Source organism: Equus caballus, chromosome 1 (genome assembly GCF_041296265.1).
Source record: "Equus caballus isolate H_3958 breed thoroughbred chromosome 1, TB-T2T, whole genome shotgun sequence".
Taxonomy (NCBI): Eukaryota; Metazoa; Chordata; class Mammalia; order Perissodactyla; family Equidae; genus Equus; species Equus caballus.
Genome location: NC_091684.1, coordinates 159,443,596 through 159,456,816, shown reverse-complemented (window position 1 = coordinate 159,456,816; position 13,221 = coordinate 159,443,596). Strand labels below are relative to the sequence as shown.

At 39.1% G+C, this 13,221-nt stretch overlaps 1 protein-coding gene across 4 annotated transcripts in view; it reads left to right on the top strand.

The window, feature by feature from the left end:
- Nucleotides 1–13,221, top strand: part of SNAP23 (synaptosome associated protein 23) — a 31,823-nt gene that overhangs the window by 561 nt on the left and 18,041 nt on the right. For 2 of the 4 annotated variants that reach the window (XM_023619370.2, XM_070238839.1), the window contains exons 2-3: nt 2,719–2,863; nt 4,138–4,208. The gene's annotated coding sequence lies outside the window, so the exon portion shown is untranslated. The remainder of the gene's footprint in view (nt 1–2,718; nt 2,864–4,137; nt 4,209–13,221) is intronic. The other 2 variants (XM_001503252.6, XM_070238835.1) reach the window with 2 other exon arrangements.

The following is a 13,221-nucleotide window of genomic DNA, read 5'->3' as shown; positions in this document are numbered from 1 at the left end:
GGTCAATTTGCTCTATCGCTTTCTACAACAGTATTCCAAACCTTCTCTACTTTCTTAAAATTCCCAATTTCTTTACTATCAGCAGATGACCTTGTCTCCTACTACACAGAGAAAACAGAGGTCATCAGATGAGAACTTCTTTAACTTCCTGTTACTAAACATTCAAACTTACAGACACATACTTCCTCTCCTTATAACTGAGATCTCTGTTTAAGACCATTCCGCCAATTGGTGATCTGGATTGCCTATACTTTTACCCTCTTAGAATCTTTACCTACTGACTAGCACTTGTCTTTATTCAACTGTTTTTTTTTTCCTTTTTTTTTTATTGAGTTATTGATAGGTTACAATCTTGTGAAATTTCAATTGTACATTAATGTTTGTCAGTCATGTTGTAGGTGCACCACTTCACCCTTTGTGCCCACCCCCCACCCCACCTTTCCCCTGGTATCCACTAAACTGTTCTTGGTCCATAGTTTTAAATTCCTCATATGAGTGGAGTCATATACAGATTATCTTTCTCTTGCTGGCTTATTTCACTTAACATAATTCTCTCAAGGTCCATCCATGTTATTGCAAATGGAATGATTTTGTTCTGTTTTGCAGCTGAGTAGTATTCCATTGTATATATGTACCACATCTTCTTTATCCATTCGTCTGTTGATGGACACTTAGGTTGCTTCCACGTCTTGGCTATTGTAAACAGAGCTGCAATAAACATTGGGGTGCACAGGAGTTTTGGGATTGCTGACTTCAGGCTCTTTGGATAAATACCCAGTAGTGGGATGGCTGGATCGTATGGTAGTTCTATTTTTAGTTTTTTGAGGAATCTCCATACTGTTTTCCATAGTGGCTGCACCAGTTTGCATTCCCACCAGCAGTGTATGAGGGTTTCTTTTTCTCCGCAACCTCTCCAACATTTGTTGCTATTAGTTTTAGATATTTTTGTCATTCTAACGGGTGTAAGGTGATATCTTAGTGTAGTTTTGATTTGCATTTCCCTGATGATCAGCGATGATGAGCATCTTTTCATGTGCCTATTGGCCATCAGTATATCTTCTTTGGAGAAATGTCTGTTCATGTCTCCAGCCCATTTTTTGATTGGGTTGTTTGATGTTTTGTGATTGAGTTGTGAGAGTTCTTTATATATTAAGGATATTAAGCCTTTGTCAGATATATGACTTGCAAATATTTTTTCCCAGTTAGTGGGTTGTTTTTTGGTTTCAATCCTGTTTTCATTTGCCTTGAAGAAGCTCTTTAATCTGATGAAGTCCCATTTGTTTATTCTTTCTATTGTTTCCCTTCTCTGAGAAGGCATGGTGTCCGAAAAGATCCTTTTAATACTGATGTCAAAGAGTGTACTGCCTATGTTTTCTTCCAGAAGCCTTATGGTTTCAGGTCTCACCTTTAGGTCTTTAATCCATTTTGAGTTTATTTTGGTGAATGGTGAAAAAGAATGGTCAATTTTCATTCTTTTACATGTGGCTTTCCAGTTTTCCCAGCACCATTTGTTGAAAAGACTTTCTTTTCTCCATTGTATGCCCTCAGCTCCTTTGTCAAAGATAAGCTGTCCATAGATGTGTGGTTTTATTTCTGGGCTTTCAATTTTGTTCCATTGATCTGTGCACTATTCAACTGTTTTTTCTCAGTTGTATCTTCCCTGTCATGCTTAAGTTTCTCCTGCCTTAATTCTAACAAAAAATCCAAGAAATAGGAACAAAAATCTTTGACCCCTTGTCATCCTCTTTCCCTCCTCCCCTCAAGGCCTAACTTGCCAAAAGCTTTCTACAACCTGTCCCCGGTTCTGCATACCCCCTCTCTCCAAACTGCTGCAATCTATTTTTCAATTTCGTTATTCCAATACCTAACTTTCTTTGATCACTAATGATCTCTGTGCTACTAAGTTCAAAAGATATTTCTCACGCTTATCTTACTTGACCCCTTAGGAATAGACTACTCCTTTAAAACTTTTTTTTTTTTTTTTTTAATTTCCAGCACTGTGCTTTATTCTTAGAGGTGCCTGGAAGAGTTCCCAGACCTACTTAACACGTTTCAATAGCTCTCAGGGGTCACCGTATAAAGTGCAGGCTCACTAGTCCAAAAACGCAAGACCTCCCAAGATCTGGCCATTGCCAACTTTTTAAAGCTTATTTTCCCTTCACCTGGAGATAAACGATGAGCTCTGAGTCTCTAACCAGGATGAACTACAAGGAATTTCCAGCAGGCGCTATGTTTTTCTTGGCGTAGGCTGTTCCCACAGTCTGGACGACTCTGTCTCCCTCCCTCCCTCCCGGACTTCCGGGGGAACTCCTGCTCATCCTTCATGATTCAAAAGTCACTTCCTCTGGGAATTTTTCTAGACACCCCTAAGAATAAGGCGCTGTGTTCATTGCGAGCCAGCAGCGCCTCGGAATTTCTATATGCTGTGCACTATATGCTATCCACTGTAATTTATTTACACATCTATCTCCCAGTCTAGACAGATCAAAAGACCCTGGAGGGCAGAGAAGGCATTCTATTCGCTTTCTTTTCCTCAGTGTTCACACCGCACGGTGCCTGGCATACAGTTTGCCCTCAGCATAGCACACGTAAATGTCTGTCGCTTGAACACTTCCCACCTTCGAGTGGGACTCGAATCAGCCGGTTAACGGGTGAGTCCCAGACTCCCCGCCTGCGTGGCAGGGAGATTTAAACCCCCCGCCCCGTGATTGGCTCCAGCTGCAGGGGTGTGGCCGTGTCCTCGGCGCGGGGAAGTACGCAGGCGTGTGAGTCCGGCGCGCGCAGGCGCACGAAGGGAACAGTTCGAAGTCCAGGCTGGGGGTGTCCGAGCTGCCGCGGCCGCAGAGGAGTGACGAACTGCCTGGTGAGTCTTCAGGAGTGGGGCTGAGGGAGCTGGCCGAGGGGAAGACTGGGATCATGTCTCAAGGAGAAAGAGTATATCGTGACGGTTGAAAAATTGGTGGCGTCGGGCTTCAGGGGAGGAGGGGCCGCTCTGCTCGGACTGGGCGGGTCGGGCCCGGCGCGAGGACGCCAGGCGCCGGGAGCCTGTCGAGGGGCCGGCTGAGGAAGGGTGGCGGGATGGTGGTTCCCTGGACCCTTCCTTGAAACCAAGCAGAGGTAAACTCCCACTCCCTCACTCCCTACCCCCACAGATTTGCCGTGGTCGGAGTTAGTAGACTGTATGGTGACCACAGTGATCAGATAACTGAACTAGTTGTTGGAAGATGGTTTCTGAGGTTCACGTCAGTGGAGAGTCCGTGCTCTCCAGCAAAGTACATTCATACCTGTTTTTACCTGGTTCTCCCGCGTTCTTGCCTAGCCTGGAAAATACCACACTTGAAATGCGTGAGACATCATTAGCTAGAATATTTTGAGAGCTAATCTTATAATATTTCATAGTAAAATTTTAAAAAATTAATATTTTTGCTACCAGCAAAGTTGATGCCTAAGGCATCCAGTGATCACTTGTCATTTGTTCTTTTGGCAAGAGGTAATGAAAAAGACCACATTCATATAAATATTAGCAAAAATCAGGAGAAACACCTCTTCTCACATTACCATGCTGTTTTGACAGGTCATGTGAAAGTAAATAAAATGATCCTATAATTTAGCCTACAGCTTAAATATTTATCAGTGTTGCTAGGGGTTTTTTTGTGTGTGTATGAGGAAGATTGGCCCTGAGCTAGCATCTGTTGCCAGTCTTCCTCTTTTTGCTTAAGGAAGATTGTCACTGAGCTAACATCTGTGCCAATTTTCCACTACTTTATGTGGGATGCTGACACGGCCTGGCTTGACCAGCCGGGCTAGGTCCCCACACAGGGTATCTGAACCTCGACCCCCAGCCGCTGAAGCAGAGCCAGAGAACTTAACCACTAGATCCGGCGCCAGCCCCCTAGGGTTTTTTGGATTTTTTTTTTAAGTGCTTGTGATATATGGATATGCCCTAGAAAAGTGCTGTTATCTTACTTCCAGAATAGGAATGACTTGTGCTGTTAGTTTCTTAACAATATTACACTCTTTCCTGTGAACAATAGAATTTCTGTATAGATCTTAGCGTTTGTTTCTTTTGTTCTAAAAGAACTTAAGTATAGTAAGAAGCTGGCTTAACTTAAGGTCACATCTTTTCTAATCATTCAGAACACAACCTTTTGAATCAAGAAGAAAGCAAACAAACAAAAAAAATAGATCCTGTTGCTCATGGAACAGAGGTCGGTACTTCATTTATCATGAACCATGCCACCATGATAAGTTTTGCCTTTTAGAAGATCATCTGTTATTATTTTACTTCATATTTTCTTTTTTATTTTTTTGGAGGAAGATTAGCCCTGAGCTAATGTCTACCGCCAAACCTCCTCTTTTTGCCGAGGAAGATTGGCCCTGAGCTAACATCTGTGCCCATCTTCTTCTAGTTTATATGTGGGACACCTGCCACAGTGTGGCTTGATAAGCAGTGCATAGGTCTGCGCCCAGGATCCAAACCAGGGAACCCTGGGCTGCCAAATCAGAGCACACGAACTTAACCTCTGCACCACCAGGCAGGCCCCTTAATCGCATATTTTCAGTGGACTTCTTTTGAACATTATCCTCTTCCAAATTGATAATCTGTGAAATCCATGGTCTTGTTGCATTTTATACCTTGTTCTAGTACACGTAATAAATACATAGCTGTTAAGTACATAACTATTGCTTATATAACAGCTAAAATCTTCTCTTGTTTTGGCTGTACACTTTGGAAAATACTGTTTTGGGCCTCGTATACTCATTTTTAAAATAAAGTGAAGATTGGACTGCCTAAACTCTAAGGCCAATGAACTTCAAAATTCTGTGAGCCCTGTGATGGCATTCATTTTTGTAACACAGTTCTAGCAAACTTACTTATCTGATTTCACCAAATGAGAGTAGATTAGAATAACAAAAGGGAAAAAGAGGATGTTAGCTCTTTGACATTTTTGTGAAATCAGCTGCCTTTCATTTTCCTTCTGAATTAAGGCGTTTTCTTTTCCTTCTTTCGTTCCTGTGTCTTAAACTTTCTGGAAATCGATTTTTAGCTGTATTTGTACTCTGCATTGTGTATATGTTAGCATTTATAATATATGATGTTGCTTGCATCCAGCAGTCCTGAACTTCTTTTTTTTTTTGAGGAAGTTTAGCCCTGAGCTAACTACTGCCAATCTTCCTCTTTTTGCTGAGGAAGATTGGCCCTGAGCTAACATCCGTGCCCATCTTCCTCCACTTTATATGTGAGACGCCTCCCACAGCATGGCTTTTGCCAAGCGGTGCCGTGTCTGCACCCAGGATCCAAACCAGCGAACCCCAGGCCGCCAAGAAGAAGAACGTGCGCATTTAACCACTGCACCACGGGGCCAGCCCCAAGAGTCCTGAACTTTTTATTCCAGTGTCATATTTTGTTTTAGGTCCGTAGATTGACAGAGGAGTTGATGACAAGGACCCGTCTTTTCTTTGTCATAGTGGGTAGGGGCTTGAAACAGATGGATCCATTGCCTCCAACAATTGGAGGAAGTGGATTGTGGAGCCAGGAAACAGCATGTACTGTTCCTTTTGTGATATTGGGGTTGGAGGTGAGGTTCCATTTACGCTCATTTAAATTCACTGACATTTCGGTTTTGATTTCAATTTAGGTTGTATTGCAACTAAAATACTGAAATCACTCATCACTATTTTTCTGGAATTGCCTCATCTTGTTGACTTTTGTGAGTTCTGTAACTTGGATTTAAAGTTTGTTTTAAATTTAACTATATTTTGACATTTGAGATTTCCTTTAGATGGCCCCTTGATGCTTATAAAATAAAATCCACACTTCTTGGTATAGTATACAAAGTCCTTCACAACCTGTCTCCTGTCTGCCTTTTAAAGCAACCCTGCCTGTCTGTATACATGCACACACATACACACGGTATATATTCCTGCATGACCACCGAGACTTTACATTGTGGCACTTCTTTGATAGTCTAAAATCACAATTTTTAAAAAAGTTGATCATGCTTGGATTTTGATTCACACATCAAAAACATGAGAGATATTTAATAATTATTATGAAAACCTATAATAGTTTTATTGAGCACTGTGTGCCAGCCAAGGTTCTAAATGCTCTGCATAAATTAACTCAGTGCTTATAACAGCACTTGAAGTAAGTACTATATCCTCATTTAATGAGAAAACCAAAGCACAGAGAAGTTAAGTAAATAATAGTCGGGATTTGAAACCATTATGCCTCCAAATGTTGGGCATTTAACCACTACACTGTATTGCCTTTTGTATAAACTAGAATGCCACTCTTTTAATTTGCTTTGGGGGGTTATTCTCTTCCAGGGGCCTGAGTGCTTATGTTCTCTATCTGTGGCATCTGACTCCTGGTTGCAGAATATTTGAGAAGCTAACCAGAAAGCTTCCAGGTGAACTTGTAGTCAGAGCCAAAATACCTGGCTGGGTTGGGCGAATATTTCATTCAGGCAAGGTGAAGGCTTGCCAATCATCCTCACCTCACGCTTGATAGCTCCCTGGCTGATACCATCCTTATGTCTGCCAGACTGATTGTCTCTCTTTCCTGGAGAATGAATGCTGCATTCTTGAGCCTCTTCTTATCTTTCCTGTAGAGCGTCCCTTTTCTGTTCCCACAGGCTTTTTTTTTAGACAGGGTCAGTATAATTGATTATAGTCACTTCTAGATCTGCCTCCTCAGGATTACACCCTGGTCCCTTAGAGTAGAATTGTGGACGGTCCAAGGTTGAGCAGGACTTGAAAACTAGGTGTGGGACGTCAAGCATTTAAGTAATAATAGGTGCTTCTATAAAACTGGAGTGTAATTTTGGTCTTTTTAGTTTGTCACTTTTAGTGCTAATTTCTCACCCAGCAGGATATCTGTCTTGAATCATGTGCTTCAGTGCTCTTGGAAACCAAGATGTTTAACAGATATGACTCAGTGGTGTACTTCTTTTATTTGCATAGTTTTGGGGCTTCAATATAAGAATAGTTAACGTTTGTCCCTGTAGAAGGAAGTAGAAAGTAAACTTGAGAGAGGAAGTCGAAGGAGGAATCTAATCTTAACATAAATAAGACTCTCATCTCATCTAAATGCCTTCAGGAAGAATTAGAATCAGGTTCGGATCCTGGGCGCGGACATGGCACCGGTCATCAGGCCACGCTGAGGCGGCGTCCCACATATCATCACCAGAGGCCCTCACAACTACAATATACAACTATGTACTGGGGGGCTTCAGGGAGAAGAATAAAAAAAAAAAAATTTAAAGAGCTAAATATCTTCATTGTAGAAAGTCAGTGGATGATATCCAAAATTGAAAAACATCAAGAAACAACACTATAAGCATATGATTTAGAAATTTGGGGTTAAACACTGGAACAACTAATACTGTTAAAAATTTTGTCTCTGGGAGCTGGAATTGGTTTGAGGGGGAAGGGCAGGGGAACTGCTGTTTATTATTGTTGTAGAACTATTGGACTTCTCAAACCTTGTGTATATGTTTGATGAAAAATTAAATATGGAAGAATATAAAATCTTCGAAAATAATTTTTAATGGCTGAATAACACTCTATCATGTAGCTATACCATAATTATTCAGTCAAATCCCCCATCACTGGTTATTTATATCACTTCGTTTTTAACAATATAAATAATACTGGGACTCATGTATTTTTGTCTATATCTGTGATTTTCTTCTAGATTGCTAAAAGTGGGAAAAGGCCAAAGACTAGGAATATTTAAAATTTTTTGTACGTATTACATTATCTTTTGAGAATTTTGGTTTTTAAAAATCAGCATTTTATTTTCTTAAATAGTGGTTAAGACTTTAATTTTATAGGAGTGGGAATTGAAATACCCACAGACATCCTGAATGGTAGAAAAATGCTGTTTATATCAATATTTAAGTCATATGGAGCTTGCAACATTTTTTATCTTTTAGAGTTTTTCATTATCAATCAAAAGTTTATAGTTATTGAATAGACTTTTGCTATTAACGAAGTTATAAAGTATTCTGAAACCTGTCTACAAAACCAGCATGTTTATAACTTTTCTAATGTTGAAAGTAATAAAGTGCTTCCTATAGAAAATACATTATTGTGTAAGGGAAATAGAAATCACCTGTAATATTTGTTTAAACATTTTTATTCCATCTCATTAAAATGGGGTAGACGTTTACATTTTTGGCCTTGGGGTAGGATACCATCCGTTAGTACTTGTCTATACCTTAAAAAAAAAAACCTTTCATTTGAAACAGTGGTTTTCAATCTTGACTACACAATAGAATCACCTGAGAGCCTCAAAACCCACTGCTGCCTGTCTCCCAACCCCAAGATTCTGACTTAATTAGTCTGAGGTGCAGCTTGGGCCTCCAGAGTTATAAAGGCTCATCAGGTGATTATAATGTGTAGCTAAGGTTGGGAATCACTGCTCTAAAATGTGCTCTAAGCCTGAAGTTAGACTTGCTATTGAAAAGCAGAATGCAGAGACTTCATCTATACTTTGGGCAAAGCTTCTAAAGATTTGAATGACTTGATAATGTGGCTCTCTACTCTCCTCCTTTTAATATATATAGTAGTAATTGAAAGCACATACTCTAGAGCAGTCTGCCTGGGTTTGATCCTGGCCCTACCATGTGACCTTGCAAAAGCTGCTTAACTTGACTGCTCCTTAGTTTCTACAGCTGTAAAATGTGGAATTAAATTGTTTGCTGTGGTCTGAACGTTTGTGTCTCTACCCCAAATTCATATGTTGGAATCCTAATGCCTGATGTAATGGTACTAGTAGGTGGGGCCTTTGGAAGGTGCTTATGCCATGAGGGCGAAGCCCTCATGAATGGTATTAGTGTCTTAAAAGGAGTCTCTAGAGAGGTCCCCAGCACCTTTCACCATGTGAGGATGCAGTGAGAAGGTGCCAGCTTTGAACCAGAAAGTGGGCCCTCATGAGAACGTGACCAGTGCTGGCACCCTGATCTAGGACTTCCAGCTTCCAGAACTGTAAGAAATAAATTTCTGTTTATGAACTACCCATTCTGTGGTATTCTGTTATAGCAGCCTGAACAGACTAAGACAGTGTTGTAAGGATTAAATGAGTGTGTGTGTACGTATGTATGTATGTATATATTTACATATTTTCTGTATTTCCTAGAATAGTGTCTTGGATATATAGTGCTTTATAATATTAACTATTGTAGTTGTTACTGTGATTCCTCTCGTTCTACTACCCACTATCTAAACTTTCAAAATGGTGAGTAAAGACTGTTAACAAATTAGCTGCCATTTTTTAAAACATTTATATATATTTGGATTTTTTCATAATAAAAAGTTGAGAAAGTAGCATAATGACCCTCTATGTAATATTCACCCAGCTGTAACAGTCATGGCCAATTTTGTTTCCTCCATATTCCTACCCATTTTCCCACCTCCAAATTATTTTAAAGCAAATCCTACAGACTGACATTTTAAACAGCTTCTAATTCCATACATTTTCTTTGAATCCCTAAGGTTGCTGCATGTTGGTAGGAAGGTTAGAGAAAGAGGATACACTGGAGGTGAGGGGCCGTGACAGGAGATTGGCTGTACTCCAGGATGGAGCTATTGTAAATTCTCTATGCCAGCGAAGTTCTCTGCTTCTTTATGAGATCCTCTTTTATCCACTTCTTATTTTGCAATGAAAGTACTAAGAAATCATTCAGACCCCATTCGAACCAATTCCCGCTGTGAAGTATCTTTCCCCACCAAACCTTAGCAAGGATCTTTCCTCTAAACATCTGTTAGCAGAATGGTTAGGACGAATTATTCTACTGTATTATTTCTCTGCTTTTATGGTTTGGAATGGGTACTCATCTGTTAGAAGATGGAAATGTTTCCGCAAACTTGCATTTACTGTGAATATGTGCCAGCTGAAGATCTCTCTCAAGAGAGGCTAAGAGTTGGTATTATGCTTATGAATTAGAGTCTAGAATTTATTTCTTGTCTGGTTTTTCCAATCTTATAAATCTGTTTTCTTGGTTATCATAAGCTATCATATTTTACGATGAAAATAAATGTATGAAATTTGAAAGTAATATAACTACATTGCAAACTATTTGGAAAATTGGGAAAAGAAGAAAAATCACTCTTAATTCTATACTACTGCAGCCATTGATTATATTTTAATGATTCCCTTCCACACTTTTTTCTACCCGTATTTTGTTCCCTCAGGTAATCAATTCCTAGGTAATTATAGTGCATATTTGATTTTTTTTTGGTCTTACTTGTTCACTTTATATACTAACTTTCATAACCTAAGCCCTTTTTTGTGGTTTGTGTTTGCCCACCTTAGCCAGAAAAAAAGAACTGTTTAAGGGCAATCTTTAATTTTTTAGATGCAAAGCTATATATGTTTGTCTAGATAAGTACTTAACCAGAAACTTGGTTTAATTTAAACCTGTTTACTATCTGTCTTGACGTGTGCAGACTCATGACTGGCATGAAAATGGTTCAGGTGTATATATAAAGCCTGTACAATATCATCAACTTTAATATTCAAATTTAGCCTTACAGATGGAATGATTAATATTCAGTAGCTGTTACTTTCAATTGCATTTATGTCAGTGTCACTTATATTTAACATTGTTGCTTTACTTTTGCTTTGCCAACTGTTATTTTCTGCTTCCCTAATAATATTAAAATATTGGCTAACATTTGAATATCATCCATGCGTCAGGCACTGTGCCAAGCACTTTGTATAAATCATTGTTTTTAATCCTCACCAAAAAAAAGCCTATGAGATAGACTCTGTTATCTCTATTTTATGTATGCAGAAACTGAGTTTTCTTGGGTTTAGGAACATGCTCAAGGTCATGCAACAAATATATTTTGGGGCCAGAATTTGAATGCTGGATTTCCATTGCCCACCACCATGCTAGCCTGATATGAACAGAAGTTTCCACTTGGTGTAAATACATTGGTTACCATGAAAGTCTAATCAAAATATGCCAGAGAGAATCACCAATTTTATCAAATTGTTAAGAGTATGGTAATAAACAATGAGTGTAACTCATAGAGCAACTTACATTGTGACTAATTTTGTTTCAAGAGAGGGAATAAGGCAGAAAACTAACTTGGTAGACTATTTTAAGGCAAAGTCCTTGCTTTCCAGTATAAAATGAGTTATTTCATAAGAGCATTCTTTTTTTATTTTTTAAACACAAATGACTTTTTTTTCCTTCTGCTTTTTCTCCCCGCATCCCCCCAGTACATAGTTGTATATTTTAGTTGTGCGTCCTTCTAGTTGTGGCATGTGGGACACCGCCAAAGCATGGCCTAATGAGCGGTGCCATGTCTGCACCCAGGATCCAAACCAGCGAAACCCTGGGCCACCGAAGCGAAACACGCAAACTTAACCACTCGGCCGTGGGGCCGGCCCCTATAAAATCATCTTATTGCTCTTGGCAGGATACTGGGAATTGATGATGATTTCAACTGCTATTTTCTTCCATTGCTTCCTGCGTATCTCTTCATTATTATCAACGAAGACGTATGGATCTCCTGTTCATTAAGTTCTAAGTCCTTTTTTCTTTGTATTCCTAAGGCCTTTTTTCTTTGTATTCATATATAATTTTCTATATTAATGTAGATATTTTCAGGTTCCAAATTATTACGAAACAACTGAAAACCATGCTTACTTTGGTGTTTCTAGTTCTTCCTTTGATTTAACTGTCTTTGAGTCTGTGGAAGAGATAAAATTTCATGGTTTATTATAGAAGGCATCTGAGATTTTTAAATGAGCCATCAGGTAGGGTGCTTAGCCTATTTTCTGATATTCACAGCAGTTGTCATATCATCTTTTACACAGCCGGTCCCTGGCTTACGAAGATTTGATTTATGATTTTTCAACTTTACAGTGGTGCAAAAGTGATATGCCTTCAGTAGAAACCATACTTTGAATTTTGAAATTTGACCTTTTCCCAGGCTAGCGATATGTGAACTTTACTCTGTCATGATGCTGCGCAGTGGCTGTGAGCCACAGCTCCCAGTCAGCCGCGTGATCACGAGGATAAACAACTGATACATTTACAGCCATTCTGTCCCCATACAACCATTCTGCTTTCACTTTAAGTACAGTAGTCAATAAACTACATGAGATATTCAACAGTTTATTATAAAAGAGGCTTTGTCTTAGATGATTTTGCCCAACTGTAGGCTAATGTAAGTGTTCTGAGCACACTTAAGGTAGGCTAGCTATGACGTTCAGTAGGTTAGGTATATTAAATGCATTTCTGACTTAATGATATTTTCAACTTATGATGGGTTTATTGGGATGTAACCCCATCGTAAATCAAGGAAGATCTGTATTTATTAAAAGGAGATGCATCCAACAGTAAGACTATTTAACAGACAGTGAGCTATCCTTGCTTTCACAATACATCCAGACTTGAATAATAAATCTGCTCTTTACTGACTGGATCATCTTGGCCAAATTGCTTACTTAAACTGAACCGTAGTTTCCCTATCTATAAAATGGTATAACCGAGATAATGATATATAAATACCTAGTAGGGTATATGACACATAGTAGGTACTCAATGAACATTTCTTCCTCCCTGCTCCCCCCAAGGTTTATAATAGAAAAGAAATTAAGAAAGTTAGATTAGGAGTCTGTTAGTAAGCCCAGATGAACTATGGTAAGGGAAATAGGGTGTAAAAGTACTGAGAAAAATCTTGCATTTTTCTCTCAAAAACACACAATTAGCATATATATTAAGTTCCCAGGAGCGTTGGGAAAATGACACAGATATTTAATCTATTAGATGATATCTAAGAAAAGTAAGTTTAATGGGATCTTTGTGTCAAGTGATGTTTTGTTTTCCTTCCCCTTCCCCTTCCCTGATTCTCTTCACTCCAGCATTCTGTATAGCCTTTTCCTGACTCCATGAGAAAAATTCTGTAGATAATAAATATGAATAAAGCTACATGGCTAATTCTAGGTGCACCCTGTCTGACAGTTCTGAACAGTTTAGTAAAGGCTAATAAGAGCCTGGGAAGTGTTATTCCTTGTCTCTCTTTGTCTTTCCCTTTACAATGCTGCTTTGTCTCTTACTCCCATTTACTATAATCATCTGTTCAACACCCTCAAGAGTCCAAATAGAGAAGTCTTAGGCATCCATGTCCTAATGTCAGTATTCCAAACATGTGAGAACTTTACAGAAGTCTGTTTCTTGTTTTATGTCGTCTGCTCAG